At 47.2% G+C, this 9010-nt stretch overlaps 1 long non-coding RNA gene across 1 annotated transcript in view; it reads right to left on the reverse strand.

Moving 5' to 3' along the window:
• The window catches only part of LOC126982588 (uncharacterized), a 46776-nt gene extending 40627 nt beyond the window's left edge, over positions 1-6149 (reverse strand). The window contains exons 1-2 of the long non-coding RNA XR_007735255.1: positions 5886-6149; positions 4261-4370 (exon numbers count right to left, since the gene is read on the reverse strand). This is a non-coding gene — a long non-coding RNA (uncharacterized LOC126982588). The remainder of the gene's footprint in view (positions 1-4260; positions 4371-5885) is intronic.
• Between the last annotated feature and the right edge of the window lie 2861 nt (positions 6150-9010).

The raw sequence follows: 9010 nt of genomic DNA on the forward strand, positions 1-9010 counted from the left end.
TCCTTCCTCCCTCCTTTTCCTCCTTCCCCCGAGTTGGATGAGTGGAAAGTGTCGTGGGAGGCAGAACGTCTCGGAGGCCCCAACCCCACCCCACGCCCCCACGGAGTGCTGCGGCGCCAAGAGAGCTTCCAGACCCAAGCTGTCTCAACGTTGGGTTTAGTGAACCAAATGTAGTTGAGGGGTGTCTTAATCTATTTACTTTTTAACACGAGAATGGAAAGTATGCAAGTTAAAGTTTGCATTGTGTGTGAATATGAACGAAACAAAAAAATGCCGTTTGTTGGTAGAGCATTCCATTCACCTTTGTTAATGCGACAGCTGGCCAATCAGATTACCTGACGCTCATTACGTGGATTAAAGGTCAATCGTCGTTTTCATATCAACGAAACTGCGCATAAAGGCAAAGTATCGTTTAGAGACACTTATCTTTAAAAAATTAAAACTGAGTGTGTAATCCCCGAAATGTTTGAGAATATCGGCCACCGTTGCCAGATTGTTGTACTCAGAGCATAGTATTTACCGGTTTCTGACGCCTGACTATTGCCAAGAAACATCAGGATCTAACTCTTTTAACGATAACTATAAATGAGTTTCGTTATTGGAGCCCGGAAGATAGTTTTGGGGTAGGAAGTCGAGAAATATAATCGGCCGAGTACGACAATCTGGCACAGTTGATATCGGCGCTCCTCTCTTCTCGCTCTTCGCCTCGCCTCACCCTCCATCGCCACCGTTCGTCCTCGTCTCCTTCCTCGCACGATATTAAAAACTCCCAGCGAAGGAGACGTTTTCTTTAGGAGGACATATTTCAGCCGGTTCAAAGAGGTGAGCAACGTACCTTCGCAATATTTATCGTCTTCACTGATGTATGTACGCTTTTTCCTCCTCCTACTCCTTCTGCTACTACTCCGGGCTTCCCTATAGAGACGCAGGACCTCCAGACTTCGAGATTTGCATTCCATGGTGTTCCTCGGAGTCTCCCTCGCCCCCAAAGAACTGCCTTTCCCCCGTCCCTCGGTCTCCCCGCCTCTCTCGTCGCCCCCCGTCACGTATTCCAGCACGGCGTCGCGGAATTTTCACGAGCCCTGGAATGAAGGAACAAAGGGAGTAGCGTCTATACATCGGTGTGCTGGAGGGGATCGGAGTGGGGTTGAGTCTTTTATTGCAGGCGGACGAGGGCGAGGAAGGGATTTCAGTTTTTTATCTCATCAGGTCACGTACTGCATCCCTTCGTGTCCTCGCGTTTATGGTCGGTGTTCTCAAGCTTACGCCTCTAACAACTATTATCAAAGGCCAAAATGTAGATTCATCGGGTTCTGATGCGTGTTATTTTTAGGTCCATCATGGTGCAGAAGGGTCGATTTGCCAGGGTCATAAAACTACTACTGAAAATGCCCACGACTATAACGAAAGAATTGTCCGTGATGAGTACTTGGACGCCGAAACGTTTAACAATATGACGCTATGGCTCGAAAAGTCTCGGTTTGCGCTGTTTGAATGTAACTCATCTTCGCCATGTCTTACTGGGGGGTGAGGGGGTGGGGCGTTTATGCAAAAAGCACCTCCTCCGCTTCGAAGTCGTTCTCCGCGTATATTTCACAAACCCAGAAACTAAATTTATAACTTCTTGGATTTCGCCTCAATATGACCTCCGGCGCCCTACTGTGTCTGAAGGCGAGGCGAGACAAGAATAGGGATGGAAGGAATTGAATTATTGGGGCGTTTGTCTTGGCGCCGCAACTGCAAAGGGATGGAAGGAAAGGGAGAAGGAGGGAAGGAAAGGAAATATGAGAAGGGAAGGTAAGAAGGAAAGGAAAAAGGGGAGCAGGGAATGGGAGGAAAGCAAAGGCATTGGGAGGAACAGGAAAGGGAAGGAAAATGAAAGGAAAGGAAGTAATGGGAAGGGCAGGAAAAGGAAAGGAAATGAAGTAATGGGAAGGTAAGGAAATGAAAAGGAAAGAATAGGAAGGAGAGGGAAGGGAAAGAAAGGGAGTTTGGGGAATGGAACAGAGATCAAAGAAAATCAAAAGAGGAAGGGAAAGGAAAGGAGAAGAAAGGTAAAGGGAAGAGATGGAAAGGTAATGGACAGGAACGAAATGAAACAGAAGAAAAAAGGGAGGGGAATTAAAGGGAGTTAAAGAAAGAAGGAAGAGGACGGGAAGGCGAGGCGAGGAGATGGGAAAAGGAGGGGATGAGGGGAGGGGAAGGGAGAGCAGGGGAGGGGAGGGGGGAGGGGAAGGAAGCGCTGTCTTTGGAAAGTGAGTTAGCGATCTGAATTCCCTGACTGAGCTCGTGCATCCTCAAGTCGCTCTCATCAAGTTATGATAATGGAAATGACGACTTTCTCTCTCTCTCTCTCTCTCTCTCTCTCTCTCTCTCTCTCTCTCTCTCTCTCTTGATGTGTGTGTGTGTGTGTGTGTGTGTGTGTGTGTGTGTGTGTGTGTGTGTGTGTGTGTGTGTGTATACTGTATTTCCGAGTCGATTTACAAGTGTCAGTAGTTGTCTGTCGCTTTCAGTCCGTTTTTTCCTGTCTGTGTGTGTTTGTGTGTGCCTGTCTGTGTATAATTGTCGATCTGTCTGTCTGTGTATGTCTGTGTCTCTCTCTCTCTCTCTCTAATTCCTGGCAATGGTCCAGTCGTCGCATTATCAGCGGAGATCTGATTACCAAACTTACCTGTTCAAGGCATCAGCGTCCGGTAAGCTCGTTAGGCCGCCGGTATTAGGTTATGCCTCGGCCAGGTGAAGTATCGGGCCGCCCCTTCTTTCCCCCTTAGACTCACGGGCCGCCATACCCGGATTGGTAGAGACTCGCGGGGCATAATCAATGGAATCAAATTGCGTGTCACGTTGTTTTGTGCGGGTTTGTTCTCTTTGCGGCGCGAAATGCTTGAGTGAGGTAGACTTATGCGGGGAAATGTAAAGTAGGTATGCTTTGAAATCTCTCTCTCTCTCTCTCTCTCTCTCTCGTACTCTCTCTCGTACCAAGTAACGAGGCAACAACATTGGCTCCCGGTTTGCCCTCGCGTTGCTAATGCGAGAGAAACGTTTCGAAGAGTTTCTTTAAAGTTTCATAAATTCAGTTATATTTCCGTCAGTTATAATACCTTAAACATTTGATGAATCCTTCTCATAGAGTTGACATAGATAGTCCTAGTAATATCAACCGATCACCACGCCTTTGAAATACGGTAAATAGTACTTTTTCCCGAATATGTTGTCCGTCTCTGCCGGACGTAAAAACGGTGGTTGATTCCGTTGCCGCTGCATCCTCCCTGGGACTTTGCTGTCCCGCTATTCAAGCCTTTATCAATTTATCGAAAAAAACTATATTCACTGGCAGCAGGGATGAGATTTTTTTTTTGTGGTGCTCGCCGGCCACTCTGAGACGGACCTAAATCAAAGCAATATATAAATAAATAAATACAAAAAATTGCATGACATCATCGCAGGGATACAAAACACCTGAATGGGAGCCGAATCGCCGGATTCGAACGATTCTTGGAACATGTTTCTGACGCCGCCGCGTAATCGCCACGCGTGATTAGATGGCGAGGCCGTGGACTCGTCTGATTGGCCGTGGCGAGGCGAGGCGAGGCTCCGAAGCTTCGAGTTCGATACACCGACGCCTCGAGGGAAAGGAAGTGACCGTGAACTGTCAATTATTGTGCCTCAGATAATCTGTGTGTGTGTGTGTGTGTGTGTGTGTGTGTGTGTGTGTGTGTAATAAGCACATGCACACACGAAAACGAAATATATGTTGCAAGACCCGGAAGCATCTGAGAACAAGGGCCTGAAAAAGCACTACCCTGAAATCCACACCAATCACAGTTGACCCCGAACTCTTTCCTCATCATGCGTCAGCGAGCAAGACGATCCTGTCCCTCCTCCCCCCCAACGCCAGACGCCAGAGCAAACACGTCGAGAGGAAAACTCCACACGTCCCCTATTCCCCCAAACCCTGTCCCCCGCTCCCTGTCCTCCCCACTCATACCCAAAAAACGAAGACAGGAGCTCTCACACCCAGGCTTCCCTTTTCCCCTCTCCCTCCCTCCAACGTGTGTGTGTGTGTGTGTGTGTGTGTGTGTACAGCCGTGAACTCTAAACTGCGTAGTGGAACCTTTTGTTTGCTTGTTGGAAAAGCTCAGGAAAACAAACTAGAGGAGATTAGACTTACCCATCAGTACACGCGCACAGAGAGAGAGAGAGAGAGAGAGAGAGAGAGAGAGAGAGAGAGAGAGAGAGAGAGTCGGAGGGGGGACTAACCTGATCTCCTCAAGCTACACGTACGGTGGGGCGGGACTGACTACAGCAGCTCTCAGTTTCTCTTTGTTGTCCTCTCCTCCTCCCATCACGACTGCCGGCGGCCATCAGTACTGGAAGACACGGGGACAAGGGACGCTTCAGGAAGGAGTGACGACAACGGGGTCCTGTATGTCGTGTAGCGTGATGGTGAGGCAAGGGAGGAAGGACACCTACGAGTACTGTGAACAGATGGAGGCGAGGCGAGAAGGGGGATGAAGGTGGAGGAGGGAGGGAGGGAGGGAGGAGAATGGCATGGCTTAGGGGGAAGGGATATGGGAGAGGGAAAGAGGAGGGAGGTGGGATATAGAAGAGTAGGAGAGGTGAATGCAAGCAGGAAGGTGGAAGAGAGGTGGATAGACAGGGTATTTGTAATAAAGCAATTCGGTAGTTATCACTTGACAAGGTGGAAGATGAGGGAGGGGAGGGAGTAGTTCGTAAGAAGGATGCGGGAGAAATACACAGGTGGTAGAAGCTTATGAGGAAGGAGGCCGAAAGAGTACCATGAAAGAGGAAGGAACAGCAAAAAACGATATGGTATTTAAGGAGCGGGGTGGGTGGGGGGGAGGGGAATGATTGTGTTAGTAGGAAAGTTATATGCTAGGATGCAAGTAAAGGGAGGGAAGAGGAAGAGAGGAAACAGACGAGGGGGAGGCGGGGAAACAGGGGCTGATGATAGGGAGAAAAGGTCGAAAACAATACATGAGAGGGAGGGAGGGAGGGGCCAGTGTGCTGTAGAGAAGGGAACGCCAACAATCGAATAGGTTGATAATGGCTTTCGAATGGGCTTAACTGCTTAGGTCATCAACCCTTCCTGGTAAACCTATTGCAGGAGGGCTCGAGACCCACCCATTACAGGAAGGCACTACGATCCTCTTATAGGTGCGTGCTAACAATGGCGTGCTAACAAAGGCAGAGGTGAATAGGCAGGGTACGGCGAGGCAGAGGAGGGCGGGGGCAGGGAGGCTGTTGAGCATGACTAAGTTTAGGAGGGTCGGCTGAAAGCTATGATGGACAGGATGGAGATAAAAGGAAGGTAACGGAAAAGGAAAGGATAACAGGGCGGGAATTGGTCGTTAATTTAGTGGTTTAGGATTGGTCGTCAATGGGGTGGTTTAGGAAGGTTAAGACAAGGCCACGGGGAGACAATGAGTAGATGCGGCAATGGGGGAGAGAATGGGTAGAAACGATGGTGGGTGAGGGCCATGATGAGGAAAGACATAATGAGAGCCTAGGAGTAGTACTTCGATACTTATAACCAGTAATGGAGCCACAGTTACCATTAAATGAGGGCGGGAGGAACCACATACGTGAATGCACAGACGGAAAGAAAATTTAAGTCCCCAAAAGTGCAATAAATTATGAAAAATACTTCTTGACCATTATTGCCGTTTTAGTTCCTAATTCTCTGCATACATTTTCTAGAATAGTTTCACAATAAAATTCCACCACGACAGTCACCAACAAATTAATGACATCAATGACAAGTATTCATAAGCATCATTATCTTCCTAACGAGCATGCATATTCTCTCTCTCTCTCTCTCTCTCTGCACATATAACACCTGCAGGAGTAACAGGATCACCCACCTGAAGCCAAGAGTTGCACCAGCAGGACCCAACTCCTCCCTCTTACTTCGTCTTCACACATCGTTCTCGCCATCTTGCCCCTCGCTCCCTCGTCTCCTTAGTCACATGCCACCTCCTTGTACTGTTTCCCGGGCACACTGAGGGAGGGAGACAGCCAGGCAAATCAGCAGGGCGGGCAGCAGCACTCGGGGTGTGATACGGGTACGGTACGGGTGGAGGAAGGACAAGGAACGGCTGATGTTGATAGTGAGTGGTGTGTGGCGATCTGCGGGTGTGGGAGCAACGTTGCCAGATTGTCGTACTCTGCCACTTAAGTTTCCCGATTTCCGACCCCAAAACTGCTTTCATCACCCAAATAACTGCCTTCATATATGGTTATCGTTTAAATAGTTAATTTTTGGTGTTTCTTGGCAACAGTTATGGTCCTGAAACCGGTAAATACGCGGCTCTGAGTACGACAATCTGGCAACAGTGTGTCGGAGTGCGAGTTAGTTGGCCACTCCACCGCTAGGCGTCCACAATTCTGCCCCGACTAGATAATTACTGATAAAAGAAATACTAACTTACCTTCTAGAGCAATAGATAGTTATTACATATAAGACGACTGAAAAAGAAGAGTGCTCCTGTTGATATCTGTCTGATTATGGTGACCAGAACACGAAATAAACCAATAAACAGCATATTGAAGAAACGATCATTTAAGGACCCCCCTCTCTCTCTCTCTCTCTCTCCCTGCAGTCAAGGTCAGTTCAGGGAAGCATTACACCGAGTTTTCCCTTGATCGAGAATATTCAAGTAACCAACCACTCCCTCGGCGCGGGGCAGCCCAGAGGAAGGGAGGGAGAGAGAAAGGAGGGGAGGAGAGCGAATGAATGAAGCTTCGAAAGGAGGGGAGGGAGGAATACGATACAAGACGAGATGAGAAGCAGGAGGAAGAGGAGGAGGAGGAATAGGCAAAAAAAAAAAAAAAACTTCCCCTTTTTCGTTCCATTTTTTCTTTCTCTTACACACACTCTCTCTCTCTCTCTCTCTCTCTCTCTCTCTCAAACAGCCAAATATGCAAGCTTCAAAGAAAAGGGATGAACCGGCAGCCTCCCGCAGCTCATGTCGGCGGGCAGGGCAACGCATGCATTCTTTATCGTCCAATTTCAGATCAAATAGCAAGCCCGACCCAGCCATTACGAGGGCATAAACGGGCTTTTTGTGCGTCTGGCGGCGGGGTTTTCTTAGGGAGAGAGAGAGAGAGAGAGAGAGAGAGAGAGAGAGAGAGAGGGGGAGGTGAGTGGGGAAGGTTAGGGGTAATGAAAGATAAGGGAAGGGAAGGGAACGTGGGGGAATGGAAGGGGGGAGGGAGTAGAGAGGAGGGGAGCGGACCGGAGGGGAGGGGAGAGAGAGAGAGAGATAATATTACGTAATCACGAATGCAAATATGCAACACCGCATTCATGTTTGCGATTGCATCATCATATATTTACCAGGCGCCTCTCTATGAATGATGGACGAACACAACGCTGAAAGCTGAAAAAAAAATGACGTGAACGAACAATAATGCGAGTAAAATAAAAGCTACTCCCAGATAAATAAAAATAATAATGACAATAATAATAAAAGTAATGAAACTTAATAAAAAACAAAAGGCCCCCAAAGTGAATGTAGAATAAAAACCGAATGAATAAAAACAAATAATTAAAAATAAGCGGCTAAAGAGAATATTTAAATTTAAAAAAGATAAACTGACGTGATTAAGATTTTGACAAGGTGGTCCCTTCACAACAACAACAACAACAACAACAACAACAACAACAACAACAACAACAACAACAACAACAACAGTTACTACTACTACCACAACTACTTCTGCTATTCTGTCTCTTAATATCTGATAAACTCTTCCAGAAACCAAGACTTCACTTATGAGGTAACCTTTGGGCAAAACTAAAACACAAGGTAGAGTAGAAAAAAACACCTGACAAAGCAGAATTAGGAATACAGAAGATAAGTATATTGATAGGTGGCAAATATTTCCAGCCTCGTTCATTAAACACGCAAAAAAAAAAAGTTGCACCGCCGTTCAGCTAATAGAAAAAAAAAAAATAGATGAAAGAAAACTATATTGAGCTTTGCAAATACGTCAACCGAGTATATTAGAAAGAAGTTGAGATCGAAAATTTGAGGGTGTGTAAAAGGAGTGTATCAAGGGAGTTAAGAATTAAGAAAGAATTGAGCATCAGCTGGGTTAAGTATTGAGGCGTGTTACAGAGAAAAAGAATATAACACGGCTGTGAAGGAATAAAACGGCACAGAAAGTTTGAAGAATTGTGTTTGGAAAGGTGAAAAAGAGAGAGAGAGAGAGAGAGAGAGAGAGAGAGAGAGAGAGAGAGTAAACATACATCTATCCACCCACCCACACCCACGTCTGCATCCACCTCCCCCACCCACCCCCACACACACACCAATCCACCCACACGAAGAATATGTAAATGAGGGAGAACGAGGGAAGTAAATAAACCATAAAATATTCACCAACCCGCGGAACACTACGACCATGTGTGTGTGTGTGTGTGTGTGTGTGAGAGAGAGAGAGAGAGAGAGAGAGAGAGAGAGAGAGAGAGAGAGAGAGAGAGAGAGAGAGAGAGAGAGAGAGAGAGAGAGAGAGAGAGAGAGAGAGAGAGAGAGAGAGAGAGAGAGAGAGAGAGAGAGAGAGTAATCAATCTTTTTCTTTCTTTTTTGCTTTTTTTTCTCTCATTTCCTTTCTCTTCCCTCTCTTTCTCTCTCCCGTCAACCACCACCTTCGTTTTTCGTAAGCCATACCAACTCTCTCCATCTCTTTACTCGTCTTCCTCTCCTCCTGCTCCTCCTCCTCCTCCAGCACCACAGCATCCTTCCTCTCCTAAAGTTTCCCTCCTCCTCCTCCTCCTCCTTCTCGCCTTTCGTCGCTCCTGGAAGAGGAAACAACAACAGCGAGTGTGAACAGAGGGCGTCGGGTCGGGGCACGATTCGCTTCATTTCCTCGGCCGATAGTATTTGCATAATAGTCGACTTATTTTGGGCCTGGAGGTCGTTTTGGCTCGATTTTAACACGGCCGAGACACAGTTACCAGGAAATGCCGTATTGCAGCGGAGAC

This window comes from Eriocheir sinensis, chromosome 51, assembly GCF_024679095.1.
Source record: "Eriocheir sinensis breed Jianghai 21 chromosome 51, ASM2467909v1, whole genome shotgun sequence".
Taxonomy (NCBI): domain Eukaryota; kingdom Metazoa; phylum Arthropoda; class Malacostraca; order Decapoda; family Varunidae; genus Eriocheir; species Eriocheir sinensis.